Here is a 25,196-nt window from a genome sequence, read left to right on the forward strand (position 1 = left end):
ATTAAGTGTCTGAGATCAGATTTGAACCCAGGTACTCCTGACTCCAGGGCTGGTGCTTTATCCACTATGCCACCTAGCTGCCCCATAACCATTCATTCTTTTACAAGTTTTTTTCCTCTCTTTCCTCCCCCCTCATCATGACAATGAACAATTTGATATAGTTCATATATATATATATATATATATATATATATATATATATATATATATATATATGTACATCCATACATACATATTGAACTTATTCCCTATTAGGCTTGTTGTGAAAGAAGGATTAAAAATAAGTTTGGAAGAGATTATGAGAGCATAAGAAACAACTTGAAAAATGTTTTTAAAAAGAGAACATAATATGGCTAACTCTGCATGCAGACTCCTTAATTTTTCTCTGGATGTGTATGTCTTTTCCCATAACATTCTCTCAGGAATGTCCTTGATCACTGAACTGAGAAGAGCTGAATCCTTCCTAAATGATCAGTCTCACAATATTGAAGCTAATGTGGGTAATATTCTCCTGGTTCTACTCTACTCACTTCACTCACTCAGCATTAATCCTTGAAAGTACTTACAAGCATTTCCAAAATCTATCTATTCTGTATTTCTTATGGAAAAAATATTTGTGGAAAATTATTTCCCTACTTTTTACCATCCTTCTAATCCTGGTTGCCTTTGCATATGTGTGTATGTGTGTTTGTCTGTGTGTGTGTGTGTGTGTGTGTAAACCTATTATTCCTCTCTCCTATTTTCCCCCATTGGTACTTTTCCTTCTCCTTCCTCTTGATCCTTCCTCACCAATGTTTGTTTTTTAATCCTGTCTGCCTCACCTCTCCTTTTCCCTGTGCCTTCCAACTTCCCTGGCTGGTAGAATAAATTACTAAACTCAACTGGGAATACATATCATTTTCTTGTTGAGATGAATCTGTTGAGGGTAAGGATTATTCAGTGTTTAAAATCTCTCTACTTTCAGTCCACTACAATAGATCATTTGTGCCTATTTATGTGATGCTAATTATCTTCCAATATATCTGCCATCTTTTCTCAGAAGAACACTTTTTTCCAAGTATCAATTATTTTATTCCTATCTTTAACCGACACTCTCTTTCAAAGTATACTTCTTTCAACTGTTCTGACAGATGTACAGTACCCATGAGACATAAATGTCATGATATCATAATAAATTTATACTAACTTTCTATGTCTGAGCATGCACCTTTTTTTATAAAAAAAATATAACCCTCAAGAGCTAAAGTACCATCACATCTTGATCAGTTTTTAATCATACCCACTGTCCAAAACCCTCCATTTACTTTTCATAATAGAAATACCCAAAGACTCTAATTATGTTCCTGTCAACTGTCTGAAGAGAAATACAATTCTCAAAAGTTATAAATATATTCTTCCCATTTTGTCTTACTGAGAGAGATGTTTTTCTGTCTTATTGACTAACCTTTACTTTCTTTCCTTTTACTTTTTGATAAATCACTTGATTCTTGTATTTGAAGATCACATTTTCTGGTCAATTCTAGTCTTTTTGTTTGAAAGTCCTCAATTTTTTGAATGTCCAACTCCCCCCCCTGAAAAAAAATATATTGAATTTTGAAAAGTAGTTGCTTCTTGGTTGTAATACAAACTCCATTATCCTCCAGAATATCATATTCCAGTCTTTCCTATCCTTTAATGTTAAAGCTAATAAATACTATGTAATCCTAACTGTGACACCCTGGTGTGCTTCTTTTGCCAGTTTGAAGTATTTTCTGCATTAGCTGAGAATTCAAAAATTTATTACCATCTTCTTGGAGTTTTTATTCTGGGATCTCTTTCTGGGTGAGATTGATGGTTTTTTCCAAGAATTCCATGTATTTTTTCTGTTCACGACTTAAAGACTAATAATTCTTATATTGTCCTTTCTGTATCTATCTTCCAGGTTGAATCTTTTTCCTAACAGTAACTTTATATTTACTGCTATTTTTTAAGACTATTGTTTCCATTAGATGGAAACTAGGATTGTCACAGAGTGATTAGATTCCATTTGTCCAATTCCAATTATTAGAATTTTATTTTCTTCAGTTAGATATTGTTTAGACAGTTGGTTAATTTTACTTTTAATAAGTTGTTTTCCTTTACCATTTGGTCATTTTTTAAAAAAGAAGTTGATTTCTTTTTTCTGTTGAACAATTCTACTTTATTTTTTGTACTTAAAGATTTTAATTGTTTTGAATTTTACAATTTTTCCTCTAATCTTACTTCCCACAACCCATACCCCACAGAAGGGAATTTGCCAGTTTTTATACTGTTTCCATTGTATACAATGCTCCAAATTGAATGTGATGAGAGAGAAATCATATCCTTAAGGAAGAAACATAAATTGTAAGAGATAACAAGATCACACAGTAAGATATCAGCTTTTTTCTAAATTAAAATTAATAGTCCTTGGTCTTTGTTCAAACTCCACAGTTCTTTTCCTTTATACACATGGTATTCTGCATTGCATATAACCCCAAATTGTCCCTGATTGTTGCACTGATGGAATGAAGAAGTCCATCAAGGTTGATCATCAAATCCATGATGCTGTTAGTGTGTACAGGGTTTTTCTGGTTCTGCTCATCTCACTCAGCATCAGTTCATGCAAATCCCTCCAGGTTTCCCTGAATTCCCATCCCTCCTGCTTTCTAATAGAACAATAGTTTTCATGATATACATATACCACAGTTTTCTAAGTCATTCCGCAATTGAAGGACATTTACTTGATTTGCATTTCTTTGCCACCACAAACAGGACTGCTATGAATATTTTTGTACAAGTCATGTTTTTACCTTTTTTCATCATCTCTTCAGGGCAGTGGTATTGCTGGATCAAAGGGTACGTAAATCATTTTTTCTTGCCCTTTGGTCATAATTTCAAATTTCTCTACAGAAAGGCTGGATGAGTTCACAGCTCCACCGACAATGTAATAGTGTCCCAGATTTCTGACAACCCTTCCAACAATGTTCATTATCCTTTCTGCTCATATTGACCAGTCTGAGAGTTGTAAGGTGGTACCTCAGAGAAGTTTTAATTTGTATTTATCTTATAAGTAATGATCTAGAACAATCTTTCATATGACTATTGATTGCTTTATTCTCCTCATCTGCAAATTGCCTTTGCATATCCTTTGACCATTTGTCAATTGGGGAATAGATTTTTTTTAAAAAAATTGACTTAATTCTCTGTATATTTTAGAAATAAGTTCTTTGTCAGAAAAATTAGTTGTCAAAATTGTTTTTCAGTTTACTACATTTCTTTTGATCTTGGTTACAGTAGTTTTGTCTTGCAAAAGCTTTTTAATTTAATGTAATCAAAATCATCTAGTTTGTTTTTAGTAATATTCTCCATCTCTAATTTAGTCATAAACTGCTTTCCTTTCCATATATCTGACAGGTAAACTAGTCCTTGATCATCTACTTTCCTTTTTTCATGTCTAAATCCTTTATCCATTTGGATCTTATCTTGCCAAAGGGTGTGAGGTATTGGTCTAATCTAAGTTTCTTCCATATTAACTTCCAATTTTTCCAGCAGGTTTTATCCCAACAGCTGGACTCTTTGGGTTTATCAAAAAGCATATTACTATAATAATTTCCTGCTATTGTGCCTAGTCTATTCCACTAGTTCACCATTCAATTTCTTAGCCAATACCAGACATTTTTGATGACTGATGTTTTAATTATAATTTTAGATCAGGTAGGGTAAAGCCATTTTAAATGGCACTTTTTTCATTGAATCCCTAGAAATTCTTGACTTTTATTTCTCCATATGACTTTACTTACAACTTTTTCTAAGTCATTAAAGTAATGTTCTGGAATTTTGATTGTTAGGGCACTAAACAGGTAGATTAATTTTGGTAGAAATGTCATTATTATTATATTAGCTCGGACGATTCATGAGCAGTTGATGTTTGCCAAGTTATTTAAATCTGATTTAATATCTGTGAGTAGTGTTTTGTAATTTTTTTAAGAAAAAGTTTCTGAGTCTGCCTTGGCAAATAGACTCTCAGGTATTTTATATTGTCTGAGCTTACTTTGAATGGGATTTGCCTTTCTAGCACTTCCTGTTGTATCTTGATAGTCATATGTAGAAAAGTTGAGGATTAAAGAGTGTTAACTTTATACTTTGCAACTTTGTTAAAATTGCTAATTGTTTACAGTAGTTTTTTGCATGATTTCTTGGGATTCTGTATGAATACTGTCATGTCATCTGCAAAGAGTAAGAGTTTTGTCTTTTCCTTCCCAATTCTAATTCCTTCAATTTCTTCTACTTCTCTTATTGCTAAAGCTAAAGTTTCTAATACAATATTGAATAGTAGTGGTCATAATGGGCATCCTTGTTTCACCCCTGATTTTATTGAAAATGCCTCTAGCCTCTCTCCATTTAACATAATGTTTGGTGTTGGTTTCAGATATATACTGCTTATTATTATAAGAAATAGTCCATTTATTCCTACACTCTCTAATGTTTTTAGTAGGAATGTATGTCAATAGCTTTTTCATCATCTATTAATATAATCAAATAATTTCTGATAGGTTTTTTGATGATATAATTAATTATACTAACAGTTATCCAAGTATTGAACCAACCCTGCATTCCTGAGATAAATCTTATTTGGTCAAAATGTATTAACGTAATGATAACTTGTAATCATTTTGCTAAGGTTTTTATTTAAGATTTTTGCATCTATATACATCAGGCCTATAGATTTATAATTTTCTTTCTCTATTTTGACTCTTCCTGATTTATATATCACCAAAATATTGGTTATCTTAGAAGGAGTTAGGCAGAGTTCTGTATTGCCTTATTTTTCCAAAGAATTTATATGGAATTGGAATCAATTGTTCCTTAAATGTTTGGTAGAATTCACCTGTGAATCCATCAGGCCCTGTAGAGTTTTTCTTAGGGATTTCAATGATGGCTTCTTGAATTTTTTTTCTGACACAGGGTTGCTTAGGTATTTCATCTCCTCTTCATTTAACCAGGGCAATTTATATTTTTGCAAATATTTGTCCATTACATTTAGATTTTCATATTTATTGGCAAAAAGTTGGGCAAAATAATTGCGAATTATTACTTTAATTTCCTAAACACTGGTGGTAAGTTCACCTTTTTCATTTATGACACTAGAAATTTTGTTTTCTTCTTTCTTTTTTTAATCAAATTGACCAGTGGTTTATCAATTTAATTAGCTTTTTCATAAAACCAACCCTTGTTTTTATTTATTAATTCAATAGTTTGTTTTGATTTTAATTTTATTAATTTCTTCTTTAATTTTAAGAATTTCTAATTTGAAATTTAATTGTGGGTTTTAATTTGTTCTTTCTCTGATTTTTAGTTGCATAATTATTTATTGATTTCTTCTTTCTTTAATTTATTCATGTAAATGTTTAAAGCTATAATAAATCCCCTTATAGCCCCCTTGAGTGTATCACATGGATTTTGGTTTGTTGTTTCATTATTGTCATCATCTAGGAAGAAATAATTAATATGTTGTATAATTTGTTGTTTGATCCACTCAATCTTTAAAATGAAACTATTTAGTTCCGAATTCAATTAGTTTTGGGTCTATATCTCCCTGGCCCAATATTGATTATGATTTTTATTGCGTCATGATTTGAGAAAGATGTATTCACTCTTTCTGCCTCTCTGAAGCTGATCATTAGGTTTTTATGCCCTAGTACATGGTCAATATTTGAATAAGTGCTATGTACTGCAGGAAAAAGAAAAGTATATTCCTTTCTATCCCCATTCAGTTTCCTCCAAAGGTCTATCATGTCTAAGTTTTCTAAAAATCTATATATCTCCTTAACTTCCTTCTTGTTTATTTTATAGTTAGATTTTTCTAAATCTGAGGGGAGGTGGTTGAGGTCTCCCACTAGTAAAGTTTTCCTATGACTTCCTGTAGTTCTTTCATCTTCTCCTCTAAGAATTTTAATGCTATTCCATTGGGTGCAAACATATTTAGTATTGAAATTACTTTATTGGCTATGGTACCTTTTAGGAGGATATAGTTTCTTCCTTATCTCTTTTAATACTATCTTTTTTGCAGCTGCTTTGTCTGAGATAAGGATTGCTACTCCTGATTTTTTCACTTCAGCTGAAGGAAAATATATTTTGCTCCAGCCTTTTACATTTACCTTATATGTATCTCTCTGGTTCAAATGAGTTTCTTGTAAGCAGAATATTGTAGGAATCTTATTTTTGATCCACTTTGCTATTCACTTATGTTTTAAGGGAGAGTTCCTCCCATTCACTTTTACTAACTCTTTTTTTACCCTTCAAGCTATCTTCCCTCTGTTTGTATTTTTTTCTTTCCTCCTTAATCCATATTCCCCAGTATTTTGTTTCTGAATACCACCCCTTCAGTGTTTGCCCTCTTATATTCACTGCTTCCCCTTTCTTTTCCCTTCCCTTTTTCCCTTTTCCCTTCCCTTCTTTCTGTTAGCTCCCCTTTTGCTCCTCTCCCTGTCTTCATCCCCCCTCCCCTTTCCCCCTTTTAATACTAGAAATGTAAGATGTCTTTTAAGTTAACTGAATGTGTGTAAAAATTAGCTTTAAGCCAAATCTGATTAGAGGAAGATTTAAGTATTTCTCATCTCTTCCATTCTTCCCTCTATTACATAGTTCTTTTGTACCTCTTAATGTAATGATATTAACCCCATTCATTCCCCTCCCTCCCCCCATCTCCTTCTCCCATTTTTAAGGAGGAAATGTTTCTAAATCATTCTATCTGAGTCAAAGAAAATCCTGAGTATCCATCACTTCTAGCTATATCTAATTGAGTTAAAATTCTTGATAGTTATTAAGAGTCTTTCTCCCAAGTAACATTATATAGCCAGTTTAATCCCACTGTATAGCATTCTCATGGATAATTCATGAGTGTCCATCACTTCTGGCTAGGTATATTCTCTTTGTTAGAGTTACAGTTCTCAAGAGTTGAGAATCTTTTTCCCATTCTGGGATATAGCCAGTTTCATCTTATTGGATAGCAGTTTTTTTTTACCCCCCCCCCCCTTTTTTAACCTTTTCCTGTGTCTCTTGAACCTCCTGTTTGATGTCAAAATTTTCTATTTAGCTCTGGTCTTTTCATCACGAATATTTGGAATTCTTCCAATTCATTAAATGTCCTGAAAAAGAAGGCTAAGTTTTGCCGGATAATGGATTCTTGGCTGCATTGCAAGCAACCCTTGCTCTACAGAATATCTCATTCCAGGCCCTTAAGTCCCTTAATGTTGATGCAGCCAGGTCCTGCATAATTGTGGCTCCTTACTATTTAAATTGTTTCTTTCTGACTGCTTACAGAATTTTCTCTTTTATCTAAATTGTTCTGTTATTTGGCCACAACATTCCTTGGTGTTTTCATTTTAGGTTATCTTTCCAGAGGGGATTGACATATCTTTCAAGAAATATTTGGCCCTCTGGGTCCATGATATCAGGACAATTTTCCATCACAAAATCCTGTAATATTAAGTCCAGGATGTTTTTCCCCTTCAATGTTTTCAGGAAGACTAGTAATTCTCAGTTTGTCCTTTCTCGATCTATTGTCGAGGTCGGTGGTTTTGTTGATGAATTATTTTACATTTTCTTCTTTTTTTCTAATTTTTTAGTTTTGTTTAACAGGCTCTTGCTCTCTCATGAAGTCATTATTTTCCACAGACTTCGTTTTTTTTTTTTTTATTTTAGGGAGGAGTTTTCTTCATTTACCTTTTGCCATTCCTTTTCCAATTGGTCAATTCAATTTTTGAAAGAGCTTTCCATTTGCCCTATTGAGGTTTTGAGAGAATTATTTTCTTTTTTCATTTTCCCAACTGAGAATCTGAGAGAATTATTTTCATTTTGTATTTGTCCAGTTGAGGATCTGAGAAAATCATTCTCACTTTGTATTTGTCCAATTGTATTTTCTAATGATTTGTTTTCTTGTTGCAAGGTTTTAATTGCCTCTTGGGTTTCTTTTCTCAAATTTTCCAATTGATTTTTAAACTCCTTCCATTTTTTTTCAAGGAAGTCTTCTATGCTGGAGACCAGATCATATTCTCCCCAGAGGTTCTAGATCTCTCTGATTTTGCATCTTTTCCTTCCAAGAATTTTTCTATGGATCCACCTTTCCGCTGACCTTTCTTCATTTTGCTAAACCTTGAGTTGGGGAGGGGCTGGTTCATAGAGGTGTGGTGTTGGGATCCCTAGAGGCTTTACTCTAGTAGACCAATAGGGGGTGCTGGTTTCTTTCTCTGGAGTGTCTGTGACCTTGATTGAGGCCTTCTCCCTTGACCTGAAGGGAGTTATTGAAGCTGTTAAATACTTTTGTCTTCAATCAGTGGACTATACCCTAGGGTGAGGTCATCACTCTCCCTATTGTCAGCTAGGGTGATAAACTGCTGTTCAGACACTGTACTTTGGGCAACAGGTCTGTAATTGTGTTTGTTTGGCTTAAGGCAAAATGGAGACATGAACTCAGAATTTCTCAGGGCCAGAGGAGCCCAAGGATGATGTCTGCAGCTCCCTACACTGGAACTCTCTTCCCAGCCCTGTCCACAAGCTCCAGATGGTCAGTGCCAATACCAAAGCCTCTGCTCCCTAGTTGACACAAAACCCAGTGGTGGACCAAGCTCTAGTCCCTCTGCTGTTCAAGCAAGTCTGGTTCTCAGGCCTTCCAGTTCCTGGGTTCCAACCCCTCCGCTGATCAGGCTGATCAGCAGCTGATCAGGCCTCTGTGCCCAGACTCACCCACAACTGCAGAAGACAAACCCTGAGGTGGATGTTCTTTCTCCTGACTTTTCTTTCAGGGTTTTGTTGATCAGATTTCTGTTAAGGGGTTTGTTTCATATCATATATGGGCAAAGATTAGAAGATTTTAGAACTGTACCTGTCTTCTGTCCATCATCTTGTCTGGAAGTCTGAACAATTTTACTTTAAAAAGGTATTGTTTTCTTCAGTCAATTTTTCTTAATTCTCCTGCATGATTATCGTTTCATTTCTCCAATTTTCTTCTTCCAGTCTTCTTTGAGTTTAACATATTTTTTTTATTTATTCAAATAGATCTTTTGGGGATTCAGATCAATTTAAAAACCACTTTGGAGTTTCACATGTAAGCTTTTCATCATTGCTTTCTTTTTAGAAGATGACATTTTTATCACCCCTCTCAGAAAAGTAGTTTTTTATGGTTTACATTTTTTGGTTTTGTTTTTCTGCTTTTTTTCTTATTTTAATAGTTGTGCTCTACTTCCAGGCCAAAGGGAGTATAGGCCTTAGATTTTTTTGTGCTGAGGTCAAGTAAGTGGTCTCTGGCTCACTGCATGCCTATGACATTGTCTGTGGTGTGTTTCAGTTGCTAAAGGTTTTTTTCTGTATTAAGTTAACCCACTCAGTCCTGCCCATTGCCTCAGCTTTCCTGGGCTTCAAACTGTCTTCTAAACTTGGATTTGAACTCTTACTTCTGGCCTACTGCAGCACTGGCTTGCTAAGCCTCAACCTGAACTGCACTATGGCTGAGATGTTCCTGCTGGCTTTCAAGATTCCCACCCACATAGACCTATCGTCCTTTTTAATACCCATTAGACAAATGTTTACTGAAGTTGCTCCATGATATCTAGAGAACTTGTTCATACCTTTTTTTTTAAGGACTTCATTTAAAGTTGTTTCAGGAAAAGCTCTGAGAGCTTTGTAGCTTTGTGTCACAATGTTTGTTTTTCCCTTGGAAGCATGTCTTAGAGGTTTTCATTTTTTTGATTTTTGTTTATTATATCTTGATTTCTCATAAAATGAACAACTTCCCTTTGCTGAATTCTGTAGTTTAAGGAATTGTTTTCTATGTTGAGATTTTGTACCTTTTTAACCATTTGACCAAATCTTCTTTATAAGACATTCTTGTCCTCACTGGCTTTTTTGCTTCTTTTTTCCATTTGGCCAGTTTGTCTTTTAAGAAGTTATATTCTTCAGTATTTTTTGTATTTTCTCTATCAAGATACTGATTTTCATGATTTTTCCAACCTCACTCTCATTTCTCTTCCCAATTTTTCCTCTAGCCCACTTAACTGATTTTCAAAATCTTTTTTGAACTCTGCAATAGCCTGAAACCAATTCTTCTTTTTCTAAGAGGCTTTGGGTATAGGATGTTTTGATCTTCCTTTTCACAATAGTAACTTTCTATGATCAGATTTTTTTCTCTATTGTTTGCTCATTTCCCCATCCTATGAATTATTTTTACCACTTTGGGGCTCTGCTTCTAGGGTGGGCAGGCATACTGTCCTAAGCTTTTGGTGGTGGTTTCTTTTTTTTGCTGTTATTTTCAGATATATTTCTATAGACCTATAAGTTTTCATTTCTTCCAAGGTGGTATGATCTAAAGGTTGCTTTTTTCCTCTCTTGTACTGTACCCCCATGCACCCCTTTATGAACCAGAATTGTAAGAATTACCTGAAGTAGATAGAATCATTGTGCTGTTGCTCTTCCTCCTCTTGAGACTAGGAGGCAAGACTGAGACCCAGATCTGAATATGGGCAAAAGAATATAATCTCAGTGATAGCAAAGAGACCCCTGCTCCCAAAGCAACTTCTTCTGATGATTCAATGGATCTCAAGGACGGTTCTAGGTCAACTGGTCTGTGCTGAGGCCAGCACTTGACTGTGCTCCATTCTTACCTTGGTGTAATAGACTTTTCTTGCTGACCTTGCAAGTTGTCTTTAGTAGTTTCTCAGTTGAAAGTTCTGAAAAGTGTCACTACCACCACCATCACCACTGCTGCTGCTGCCACTGACTAAGGTACTTAGCAGCCTATTACTGAATTTCATAGGGTATGGTCTATAATGAATGGCTCTCCTCTCTTTCTCCAGAGCAGCAAAACTTTCCCTGCTGATCTTCCAATTTGACTTAGCCTTGAAAATTGTTCTACTGCACCTTAATGTGATTCCTGCCACTCTAGAATTTGTTTAGAGTCATTATAAAAAAGATATTTGGAGGTGTTTTGGGGAGAGCTTGGAAAAGTCCCTGCCTTGACTACTCCTCTCTGCTCTACTCTTACCAGCCAACCATGTTAATATAAACTTTATAACTTTCCATTAATTTTTCCCTCTAATATTTTCTTTTTTAACAGATACCTGAATCAATGAGAACACAAATCTTTTAACATATGTAAGTATATTATTGGACTATTAATTAAAACTGGATTTCAAAATTCATTTAGGTGAAGTTAGTGTCTCCCAGGGGAGGAAACTTTAACTAAGGTAGGGGGAAAAACAATGTTTTTTCACCTCTCAGATGTAAAATAGGATAGATAAGTTTGGACTCATATCCTCTTACTCTCTTTTCTCTGTACCCAGCCAAAAACCTCTTTGAAAGAAATCTCACATTTTTCCATTAATGTCTAAAAACCAGATGATTCTATAAGTAGATTGATTCTCTGACCAAAAGCTCAGAATTTTAATTATCAGAAACTTTATTAAAAACCTTCCAATCTATTTTTTAAGATAGGATGAAAGACTCAAACCTTTTTCCCTCTAATAAGAGCAACATGGAGTAGAATATTCCCCATGAATAGTAACAGAAGTGGTATTCAAAAACTCTCTATTATATGAATGCAATTTAACCAGAATGCATGATTTCTAAGGAGCAATTTCTGTCTTCAAGTTAATATTAAATTTCTCCCAAAACATGATAAAGTATTATACTTCTAACCCTCTTCTTCATGAATAATATACTTTGGAGGAATTTAATATTTTATAAACAAAACGATACTTCATTTTTGCACCTTTGCATGTTAATATGCATGAAAACATACACACACACACACACCAGACAAAATTACAAATCAGAGTACCTCACTCCCTCTTTTTTCAGCAAATAATGTACTGAATCTAAGACCATAGGAGTTTTCATCCACTGCATTATTTCTGTGATGTTTGTAATGGTAAGCATCCAAAATGAAGCAATGATTAATGAGCCTTTGAAAATAACTACAAAACATTTACATAAAACACACATCCCAGTCTGTCCTTTCCCAGGAAGTACACAAGTAAAGAAGTAAATGAAAACAACATTCTTTACTACCCCTATGTATCTGGCATAAATGCATCTTTGCATTAGAAAAGTGATAAAGTAGCTATTTATAATATTTAGCTCACAAACAATTTATGTTTTGGATTTATGAATGCAACCTTTCATCCTCCCAAAATGAATGAAAATGCTTATAATCACATGAAAGTAAAATGTTTGCCAATATGGTATGTTTATTTAAAATGAAATTTTTACTGTATCTAATCAATTGATTATTAATACATTTATATTTATAAAGAAAAATAATAGACTGAATTGATTTACAAGGACAAAAAATCCCTCAATTACTGCCATGTACTGTAGATATATATTTTTATCTTTGTAATTTTAGAATAGATATACAAAAGATTTGCTTCTTCTATCTCTAAGCAACCTAAATTGAAAGTCATTTTATAACAAAGTATTAGCTCTCTAAAAGCATGAATGTTGTGATCAGAATGGTCATAACTTTCTAAAGTGCTTCAAACCTTCACAATTGAATCTGAAAAAGTAATATTATTTTCTGAGTCTTCACAATAATATGAAAAATATAAGATGAAAAAGATAATTCATAGAAGGAGTAAATTTACTAAATGCCTCTGAAAGGTTGAAATTTCTTCCCACGTAGTCTAGGTTAACTGGAACATAGTTCCAAAAGATTGTTGGAGTTTGTTTCATTCTTTTTTTTTTAATTACATTTATGTAATAGAGAAGTAATATGGTATATGTTTTGAGACCTAGACTCAGAATCAAGTTCAAGTCCTGCCCTGCCTCTGACAAATATGGAATGTGTAATCCTGGAGAATTTATTTAAAATCTCAGTGTTCTAGGAAACTTTCTAAGACTATAAGTTATTCATAATGAGAGAATGACTTGAGGCAGCTTGGTGGCACAGTGGATAGAGCACTGGCCCTGGAGTCAGGAGCACCTGAGTTCAAATCTGGCCTCAGGCACTTAATAATTACCTAGCTGGGTGGCCTTGGGCAAGCCACTTTACCCTATTTGCCTTGCACAAAGTAAAAAAAAGAAAAAGAAAAGAGAGAGTGATTGGATTCTGGAACATAGAGACATCTGAATGCATTAGCAATGTATCATCTAAAAAATAAGAAAACTCATCCATAGCCATTTCAAGCTAGTTTTAGATTTCAGAGAAGAACCTGGAATATGTCACAGTGACTCAATAAGTAAAGAAGAGGAAAATGCATGCTGATAGTGAAGGACTTTTAAGAGGAAATGCGCCCCCACCTTAATGTCTCAGGAAAAGAAAAACAAACAAAAATACAACTAAGATATCCCTCAAGTCTTTGGTGACAGTAGCCCAGAGTGAGGCAAATTCCTTCAAAGAACTATGGCTTATTCTATCAGCACTAGAATCCCAAGACCAAAAGCAGGGAAAAAACTGTCAAGTTTGAGAGGATCAATCAGCAATATCTCTGATGCGTTTGATAGACAATTAGCACAGGAATAAAATCCAAATCCATCAGTGATAAGGTATGTAACTTATAATTTTTGGAAGGACCTGTGGATATTATAGAGCAAGAGAGAAACCACAGACAGATCTTAGAACATGAATAGCCCCTGAATGCAAAAGAGTGGAAGGACCAGGAGAAACCTATTGGTGTTCAGAGGTCAGAGAGATCTCTTAAGCAGAGTCTAGGAGAAAAATAAATAACCATCAAAGATTCCTTGGAGAATTGAGCTTCTCCTGACAGCCATAGTCAGGAGTATTTGGACCCATTTCATATTATTCATTGAAAATCATGACTGAAAATTCAAGCACCAGGCTAGACATTTAGGTAGTTAAGATGGATGGATATTCAAGGCCAACTGTGAATACAAAAAGGAAATACCATGTTTTGATATACCTAAGTGGTAAGCACTCAGAATGATAGTCTCCAAAAAATTTCATGTAAAACTTCAGTTAGAAAAAAATGAATTAAAAACAATATCCTGGATTCAAGGAATATAGAAGAATCTGAGAAAAATTAAATAAGAAATCCAAAATGAAATCATAAAAGACATAATGGCAAGGAGAACTAATATGTGAAAACACATAGTAGAATGAAATATTAGAGTGAAATCAACAGAAAATAAAAATTCAATAAGATATAAAATATTGAAGCAAACCAAGGAAATAAAGATCTAGAGGAAAAAAAAGATATATCCCATTAACTATTAACCAAGAAAATGGTTTAGGGAGATATAGAAAATATCAGATAATCTGAAAGTCATGAGCAATTTTTAAAAAAAAGTTGTATACTATATTTTATATAAAATTAAGTGTGCAGTATAAAAAATCATGTATGAAAGCTTAAAGAATTCTTAAACAAGAGGGAAAGTAAAAATAAAAAGAATGTACTAGTCACCTCTACAAATAAATTCCAAAATGAAACTCCCAGGAATTGCAAAGCCAAAAATTCAAGATTTTGTGGTTAAAAAAAATACTTGGAGCTTAAAAAGATTGAATAAAAATGACCAGAGACTAAAGTGAATTTCCTAAACTACAAGTAAGTCCAATCATGTCACAAATACACACATACATGCACGCGCGCACACACACACACACACACACACACACACACACACACACACACGCACACAAACACAAAACACTCCCCACTTCTCCAACTACTTACTACTACTGTTGCTGCTTCTCCTGTTGCTACTCTATTTCCACTACTGCTGCTGCTATTATATTGACTGCAACTATTGTTACTATTGAATTTAGGGGGAAAAGTTAATATTTGTTGTAACATAGAATGCTTGGAGACAAATGTTCTTTATTATGAAAAGATAATTTGGAGGCAAATTGTAAAGAATTTTTAATATTAAGCAGAGGAGTTTATATTTTGTCTTAGAAGCAAGAAGGATTCATTGAACCATTTTTTAAACAGAGAATCCATATGTCAAAATGAAATTTAATAACATAAATATGCCTCAATATGAATCTGATTATATGAACTAGATAATAAATGCTTAGAGATCAATTAAAAGACTATGAAAATTCAAGAAAGTGTCCTGAATTAGATTTTATAACCATATGAATAAAGAAGATATTTACTTGGATTAAAGAATGCTGACAGATTAGTCAAAAATTTTCTACAAAAATTGAGCAATCTTAAACTATTTAATTGAGGTTCTAAAGAACAGAAGATGACTTACCTGAAATATAAAATCCTTTTGAAGCAGAGTTGAATGTTAACTGATGCAATTTTTTAGAATTAATTATTCTTATATACATAAAATAAATCAAACTTTCTTCAGCATCAAAATGGATAATTTAACAAATTCTAATTATTTTGAGTAATCTGAGTTAATTTTAAATTATTTTAATCACATATTCTGCATATTACTGAAAACTATAATGCATACATAATGCTAAGCAACTTCATAATTAGATTGAAGAGTTAAATAAGTGCTCTTACTTTTCAGAATAAATATTAAATTATTTTTAAAATCATAGTTTAGATTGAAAAGTGATTTGCTTAAAAGCAATGCTCATCTAAAAATACACATCATATAAAATACACATCTTTATATATTCTGTATAAATAGAGAACTTTAAGCATGAAATTGTTAATGACAATAATATGTTGTTTGTCTCAACTTGAATCAAACTTCCCAAACCTCTGCTATGATTGATATGCCTGTATTAGCACTGTCCTCTTCATGCTGATAATAAAGGACTGTTAAGAGGAAATGCCCTGCTTCAACCGGCAGTAAACTCACTGTAACACTTAATGCTGTGGTTGCACTTTAAACTGATATGTTGTCACTTCAAATTACTTTGCATTGGCAGCTGTGATTATTTAGAATTACAAGTTAATTTGGCCAGCTTCCAGAATAAATAAAGCAGTACAAAAATGTCTGAATGTATTTATTGTGCTTGAATGATTGAATTTTTTTCTTTTGCTTTAATGCTCAAGAATAATTTCATCTAACAGCAGGAGATGGCTAGACTTCCCAATAAACTGTTCTTTTATTGCAAATTATATGAAATTTCCATAAAATGGATATTTAATTTTAATTACAATACTAATAATAAAGTGACTAAAGTGCCTTAGAAAATATATAATTTAGATAATGAAAATGATAATTGTCATGTAACAACAAAATGACAATAATAGAAAAAAAACTATACTTTAAATAACACATAAATGAGAAAAACAAAAGTTTGAACAAATTTATTTGAGAATTATAGATGAAAAATGAAGATGTACTTATTATTTTTCTTTCAAAAATTGACTTTTTCATTTTTATAGGTTTTCCTTCTGTCAAAAAAAATTATCAGTTCTTACTTTTTTATCCCATGCAAATCTAGCGAAGGCTTTATTATAGACTTTCTTTAGATAACTGTATGAATTCATTGATGCTCTTTTTCTTGCTGCTTTCACATGATGAGAATATTGACTTAAGATATAAATATGTAGTCTGTTTCTTTTTTGGGAAGTCATATTTTTTTAATTGCCTTCTATTTGTAAGGCACTATTCTACATATAGGAAAAGAGACTCTAATAACAAAATGCTTCCCTTTCCATGGTTCTGACAGGTAAACTATTCTTTGTCCTAATTTGTGTATGGTGGCAACCTTGTATGTATATCAGTAATTTATTTTGACTTATCTTAGATAATAGTTTGAGAAGTTTTTTTTTCTATATTTACTTTGTGTCCTTCTGTTTTCTAGTTTTCCCAGGAGTTTTGTTAAATAATGAGTTCTTATCTCAAAGAGTACATTCTTTGGATTTGTCAAAGATTTAGTTCATGTCTTATGTAGTGGGCACAGGGAATAGAAAACTGACCATGGAATCAGGAAGATAATTTGAATACCGCCTCAGATACTTTACTCTTACTTGCTATGTGACCTTGGGCAAGTCACTTTATCCTAATTGCCTTGCATCCAGGACCACCTCTAATTGTTCTGATTTATATTTGGTCACTGAATCCAGTTGGGTCTGGAGAAGAAAGTGAGGCACAGAACACCCTCACTGAAATCTAGTTTATGTGTCTGTCACTGGCATCACCTCCCTAATGTCATGATTATCATTGAACAAAAGACAATCAATAAGGCAATGTTTGTATAAAGGAGATGGACTTTTTTCATCAAAAATCTTTCAATTCAAAAAAAATCTTTCAATTCAATTCACTGTGCATTTTAATTTCCTAATATTTTTAAGGTATTATTCTACATGTTTGAAAGTAGAGGGGATTAAGCAAAATCTTTGAAACAATATACATTCTCCAAAGGAGTATGATACATAAAATGAAGTGTTACGATCAGCTTATAATTTGATGATTGAGAAAGCACTCTAATAAGGACATGAAATGGAAGATTTACTCAGCTGAGCCTTGAGATAAAGGGATACTGAAAGAGATATAAGAAGTAGATTGTGAGGAAGGGCTATACCTTAGGAAAATGTATATAAGCACAAAATTAAATGTCAAGTTTGGGGAAGAGTCAATGTAGCTGAAAAGTTAGAATTATTAAAGCAAAGTATGTGAAATGTGTTTGGAAATTTAGATTATCAGAATTTGGTGAACCTTAAAATCCATGCTATTTGTGTTTTTTCAGAGAGGAAATAGAAAACTAGTGAACATTTTGGTGCATAAAATTAGTATAAAGATATCTGTATTTTAGGAAGGCAATTATGATAACTATGTGAAAACTAGAGAATAGAAAACAGAAATAGCAAAAGCAGATGATTGAAACAATTATTAGGGATGCTCATGTCTAGGAATAATAGTTGATCTTAAATTAACTCAAAAATAAAGAGAAATAGAAATGAAAAGACTGCCCAGATAAGAGCCTTGGGAATCATCAATGCTTGGGGAAAAATATGTGGACATGCATTCAGTAAAATCAACTAAGAAGTTAACTTGGAAAAGATCCAGAAGTCTAAAGTTTTCAGTGCATGCATGTATGTATATATGTATATTCATAAACAAATACATTCACTTATTTATACACATATATACAAGTCTATAATATGCATATATTCATTTATATATGTATATTAAATGTATATATATTTATATCTATATAGACAGATAGAAATACACAAATATAATCTTTTTTGAATGTATATTATAGGTAGTTGTGCTACAGAGGAGTAAAGAGTAATGGACTGTATGGGAGACACATAAATTTGCATGCCTACTGATATTTATTAAGTGAGTATATATTAAGTGAGTACCTCCTCAGCACACTAAGATTAATATTGACATAAAAATATTAAAATATTTTTGGGTCAAGGTTGAGAGAGGACAGAGATAAGATCATGCAGTAAAGACAGGGACTTGACCAAGAGTGCACAAGTTCCCCTCCAAACAACTTTAAAATAGCACCTCAAAACAAATTCTGATACAGCAGAACCATCAAAAAGGATACATTGAACCAGTTTTCCAGCCATAATAACTTAGAAGGTGAGAAGAAAAGAGCTGTCTTCCATAGGTGAGAATGGATAGAAGTCCAGTATAAACTGACTTCAAGCAAACCATCAGTAGGCATTGGGGGCAATTGAATATATAGTACCAGGATACATACCTCTCAGTCAATAGATAGTAAGGGGGGGTGGAGTCAGAAGACTGCGTAGAAGGAAATTACAGGGGATTCTTTACTGGTACTGTGTTGAAGGGTATATTGTATTGTCCATACACTATTTGAGTTCCTAGTCCCAAGTTGAGACAGAGCTCTTTCATGCTAGAACAAGTAGCATGGTGGTGCAAGGAACTTGTTTCCAGTTTCAGGAGAGAGAAGAGTGTCTCTGTACCCTCAAAGGTCAGGTGAGCATTGTGCATATCTCTTCTTAGAAGATATCACCTTAAAAAATTATATACTCCAAGAATTAGGTCTATAAATTAGTAGAACAAAAAATCTAAAGCTTGGAACATGCCATTTCAAACCTAGGAGCAGAGATCAACTTTAAAATAAGATTCAGAATCAAGAGAAATATTAGAAAGATGGGATGATAGTAATAAAAGAAATTCACTGCATAACATTATTATGGTGACATGGAAAATAAAAACAAATTCAGAAGAAGACAACAAAGTCAAATTTATATATCATAAGCAACACAGAGAAATAAAAAATTATTCTCATGTACAGAAGAATTTCTGGATTCAGGACGTCCCACCAAGACAGCAGAGAGAAGACAGACACTGTGCAAAAGTCTCCTGTTACTTCCTCATATATAATATGAAACAAGCCTCATAACAGAAATATGATGGGCAAAACCCAGAAAGAGAAGCTAGGAGAAGAGCATCTACCCCAAGTTTTTTTCTTCTAGGACATTGGGTAAGCTGAAAGAAATCATAAACTCTGCAGGAAGGACAGGATGGGGAGAAAGCTTGAGAGTAGGATGAGCATGGGATCAGTTACATTGGTGTTGACCATGGGAGCTGTGGTGCAAGAGCCAACCAGGGAGTGGAGGCATTGACTGTGGGACTGACAGTTTGGGGCTTACCAGCAGTACTGGAGGGCACGTTCCAGTGTGGGACAGTTGCAGACATCTATCCCCTGGGTTCTGCTGGTCTGGAGGAACTCAGAGTTCATAACTTCATTTCAGCTGAAGCTACTTCTGAGAACAAACAAAATTTCAGCCAACTTCCCAGACAGACTCAGGTGTGAGCAACAGAGCTCCTTCAGCTGTGAATATGAAGAGTAATTATGTTGCCCAAGGGCATAAACCACCATTGTTCAAAGATAAAAGTATCCAGCAGTTTCACCCACCCCTTCAAGGCCAAGGAAGTAAGCCTCAAATCAAGGTCACAGACTTTCCAGAGAAAGCAACCAGCATCCCCTATTGACCAGCCTATGTGGAGTTACTAAACCCAGTGAGGAAAGCCTCTAGGGATCCCAAAACCAAAATTCTATGAACTAGCCCCTGCCCCAACACAACATCTTAGGAAAATGCAGAAAGGCCAGTAAAAAGGTGGGTCCATAGAAAAATTCCTAGAAGGAAAAGACCCTATCTCAGAGAGACCTAATAACTGAGGACAATATGATTTGGTCTCCAGCACAGAAAGGGATTTAAAAATCAATTGTAAAATATGGGAAAAGAAACCCAAGAAAAGATTAACACCTTGCAACAAGAAAGCAAAACCTTGGAAAATACAATTGGACAAATGCAAAAAAGAAAATAATTCTCTCAAAACCTCAATTGGACAAATGGAAAATTCTTTCAAAAATAGAATTTACCAAATGGAAAACAAGTAGCAAAAGTTAAATGAAGAAAATTCTTCTCCAAAAAAATAAATGGTCTGTGGAAACTAAAATCTTCACGAGACAAAAAGATTCTGTTAAAGAAAACCAAACAAATTGAAAAAATAGAAGAAAATGTAGAATATCTCATCAGCAAAATCACTGAACTCAAGAATAAATCAAGAAGAGATAACCTAAGAATTACTGATCTTCCTTAAAACATTGAAGAACAAAAAATCCCTGGATTTAATATTACAGGATTTAGTGATAGAAAACTCCCCTGATATCATGGGACCAGAGAACAAAATATTTATTGAAAGAATGCATCAATTCCCTCTAGAAATGGATCCCAAAATGAAAATTCCAAGCAATATTGTGACCAAGTTCCAGAACTATCAGATGGAAGAAAAAATCCTCCAAGCAGACAGACAGAAAAAAAACCCAATTTAGATTCCAAGAAGACACAATAAGGATGACAAAGGACTTGGCTGCATCAACATTAAGGGATCAAAATACCTGGAATGTGATATCCCAAAAGGCAAGGGAAATTGGAATGCAGCAAAGGATTCATTATCCAGCAAAACTGAGTCTTCTCTTCCAGGGAAAAAGATGGACATTTAATGAAATAGGAAACTTACAACTTTTCCCGATGAAAAGACCAGAGCTTAATAGAAAATTTGGACTTCAAACAGGAGACACAAGAGACATATGAAAAGGTAAAAATAAAGGGGGGGGGTAAAAAAGAAAAAAAATGCTATCCAATAAATTGAACCTGTCTATGTCCCTACCTAGGAGAAAAGCTTTAATACCTCTTGACAATTTTAACTCTATTAGAGAGAGTATATTTAACCAGTAGTGATGGACAGTCATGACTTAATTGTAAAACTGCTATCCAATAAGATGAAATTGGCTATATCCCTACCTGAGAGAAAGACATCAATAACTATCAATAATTGCAATTCTATTACAGAAAATATACTTAGCCAGAAGTGATAGGCACTCATGAGTTTTCTGTGACTCAGATAGAATGATTTAAAAAAAATTCTCCTTAAAAATAGGGATAGTAGACTTCCAACCAAGATGGCAGAGAGAAGACAGGTACAATTCTAAAGTCTCCTGATCTCTTCCCCATCTATCACATGAAACAAACCTCTTAAAAGAAATCTGACCCACAAAACCCAGAAAGAAAAGCCAGGAGAAAGAACACCTACTTCGGGATTTGTCTCCAGGCAGCAGCTTTGGACTAATTCAAGCCGGTGAGTCTGAGCTCAGAGGGAGGATCAGCCCTGGATCAGCCAGATCAATGGCTGAATTGGAACCGGGAGTCTGAAGGCCCGAGCTGGACCTGCTGGATCAGCGGTGGGGCTGGAGGACAGGGGCTTGGGTCTGCGGGGGAGCAGAGGCACTGGTGTTGGTGCTGTCCCCCTGGAGCTTGCACACGGGACTAGGGGGAAGAGTTCTGGTTGCAGGAGAGCTGCGGACACCATCCTGGGCTCCTCAAGTCCCATTACAACTCAGACCTCCTCCCAAACAAACAAAAGCAAACTACTTCTGCCTCAGGCCCAGGTGTGTGAGCAGAAGAACCAGCCCAGCTGAGGAATGACCTCAGGCCAGGGTAAAGCCCACCACTGAGTGAAGGCAAAAACATTCAATAGCTCCAATCCCTCCATTCAAGCAAAGAGAGAAGGCCTCAGCCAAGGTCACAGAGACTCCAGAGAAAGCAACCAACACCTCCAACTGGCCAGACAGAGAAATTGCACTCAGGGAGTAAAGACTTTAGTGATCCCAAGTCCTGCTGAACCAGCCCTCCCCAACTCAGGTCTTAGCAAAATGAAGAAGGGTCAGTGGAAAGGTGGATCCATAGAAAAATTCCTGGAAGGGAAAGACCCTAACTCAGAGAAACCTGAAACCTCTGAGGAGAAAACAATCTGGTCTCCAGTACAGAAAGACTTCCTTGAAGAAATAAGGAAGGAGCTTAAAAATTCTGGAGAGACAATTAATACCTTGCAACAAGAAAACAAAACTATAGAAAGTACAATTGGACAAATACAAAAGTAGAATAAATCTCTCAGATCATCAACTGGACAATTAAAAATGAGAATAAATCTCTCACAGCATCAATTGGACCAATACAAAATGAGCATAAATCTCTCAGATCATCAACTGGACAATTACAAAATGAGAATAAATTTCTCACAGCATCAATTGGACCAATACAAAATGAGAATAATTCTCTCAGGTCCTCAGTTGGGCAAATGCAAAAAGAAAATAATTCTCTCAAAACCTCAGTTGGTCAAATGGAAAACTCTTTCAAAAGTAGAATTAACCAATTGGAAAAGGAGTTGCAAAGGGTTAATGAAGAAAACTCCTCCCCAAAAATAAGAATGCAGTCTACAGAAATTAATGACTCTATGAGATAGCAAACGTCAGTTAAATGAAATCAAAAAATAGAAAAAAATAGAAGCAAATGTAAAAAACCTCATCAACAAAACCACTGACCTCGAGAATAGATCGAGGAGGGGCAATCTGAAAATTATAGGACTTCCTGAAAACACTGAAGAGAAAAAAAAGCCTGGACTTAATATTACAGGATCTACTGATGAAAAATTGCCCTGATATCATGGAACCAGAGGGCAAAGTAGTTATTGAAAGAGTATATCGATCCCCACCAGAAAAAAAGATCCTAAAATGAAAACACCAAGGAATGTTGTGACCAAACTACAGAACTATCAGACAAAAGAGAGAATTCTGCAAGCAGCCAGAAAGAAACAATTTAAATATCAAGGAGCCACAGTAAGGATCACTTAGGACCTGGCTGCATCAACATGAAGAGATCGAAGGGCCTGGAACAAGATATTGCGAAGAGCAAGGGGGCTTGGAATGCAGCTAAGAAACTACTTTCCTGCAAAGTTGCGCCTTCTCTTCCAGGGAAAAAGATGGACATTTAACGAATTGGAAGAATTCCAAAAATTTCTGATGAAAAGACCAGAGCTAAACAGAAAATTTGGACATCAAACAGGAGGTTCAAGAGACACATGAAAAGGTAATAAAAAAGGGGGGGGAGGTAAAAGGAAAAAAAAATGCAGTCTAATAAGTTGAAACTGGTGTATTCCAGCATGGGGGGGGGGGAGATTCTCATAAATCTTGAGAATTGTAACTCTAACAGAGAGAATACACCTAGCCAGAAATGATGGACATTTATGACCTATCCATGAGACTGCTATCTAATGGGATGTAACTGGCTTTAACCCCACTTGCTAGAAAGACTATAAGAACTCTCAGGAATTTTGACTCTATTTGATAGAACATACTGAAGTAGAAGGGACAGACACTCAGAATTTTCTATGACTTAGAATGATCTAAAAAAAACACTACCTCCTTAAAAAGGGGGACAGGAAAGAGACCGGAGGAGGTAGGGGAATTGAAAGGGGTAAATCTCATTACAATAAGAGGTACAAAAAACCTATTGTAATAGAGGGGAAGAAAGGAGCAGAGGAGAAACTCCTGAATCTTCTCATCAGACTTGGCTTAAAGTCAATCTACACACAATCAGTTAACTTATATAACATCTAACTTTTCAAGTATTGAAAGGGGAAAAGGGGAGGAGGGGTGGAGAAAGGGAAGGGGAGTGGGGGGGAGGGGAAAAAAACAAAAGGAAGGGAAGGGAAAAAGGGCAAGGGGAAAGAAAGGGGAGGGTGTGATATAGGAGGCCAAATATACCAAAGGGGGTGGTATTCAGAAACAAAATACTGGGGAATATGGACAAGGGGGGGGGGTAGGGGGAAAAGACAAACAGAGGGAAGATAGCAGGGAGGGTGATAAAGAATTAGTAATCATAACCTTGAATGTGAATGGGATGAACTCTCCCCTAAAACATAAGCAAACAGCAGAGTGGGTTAAAAACCAGAATCCTACAATATGCTGCTTACAAGAAATTCATTAGAAGCAGGGAGATACATATAGAGTAAAGGTAAAAAGTTGGAGCAAAATATATTTTGCTTCAGCTGAAGTAAAAAAAAGCAGGTATAGCAATCCTTATCTCAGACAAAGCAGCAGCAAAAATAGATAGCATTAAAAGAGATAAGGAAGGAAACTTTATCCTCCTAAAAGGTAGGATAGACAATACAGTCATTTCGATATTGAATATATATGCTCCCACTGGGACAGCACCTAAATTCCTAGAGGAGAAGCTGAAAGAATTACAGGAAGATATAGACAGCAAAACTCTACTAGTGGGAGACCTCAAATTCCCACTATCAGATCTAGATAAATCAAATCATAAAATAAAGAAGAAAGAAGTTAAGGAGGTAAATAGCTTGTTAGAAAAATTATATATGGTAGACTTATGGAGGAAACTGAATGGGGATAGAAAGGAATATACCTTTTTCTCTGCAGTACATGGAACTTATACAAAAATTGACCATGTACTAGGACTTAAAAACCTAATGATCAACTGCACTAAGGCAGAAATAGTTTATACATCTTTCTCGGATCACAATGCAATAAAAGTCAAATGCAATACTGGGCCAAGGAGATATAGACCCAGAACAAATAGGAATCTGAATACCCTCATTTTAAAAAATGAGTGAACCAAAAACCAATTAGAGAAAGTATTAAACATTTTATCCTAGATAATGATAATAATGAAACAACATACCAAAACCTATGGGATTCATTCAAAGCAACTCTCAGTGGATATATTATAGCTCTAAATGATCACATGAATAAATTGGAGAAAGTGGAAATCAATGAACTAAACATGCAATCAAGAAAATTAGAGAAAGAACAAATCAAAAATCCCCAATTAAAGAACAAATTAGAAATTCTAAAAATTAAAGTATAAATTAATAAAATTGAAAGCAAAAACACTACTGAATTAATAAATAAAACCAAAAGTTGGTATTATGAAAAAAAACAATAAAATTGATAAACCTCTGGTCAATTTGATTAA

This window comes from Macrotis lagotis, chromosome 6, assembly GCF_037893015.1.
Source record: "Macrotis lagotis isolate mMagLag1 chromosome 6, bilby.v1.9.chrom.fasta, whole genome shotgun sequence".
Lineage (NCBI taxonomy): Eukaryota > Metazoa > Chordata > Mammalia > Peramelemorphia > Peramelidae > Macrotis > Macrotis lagotis.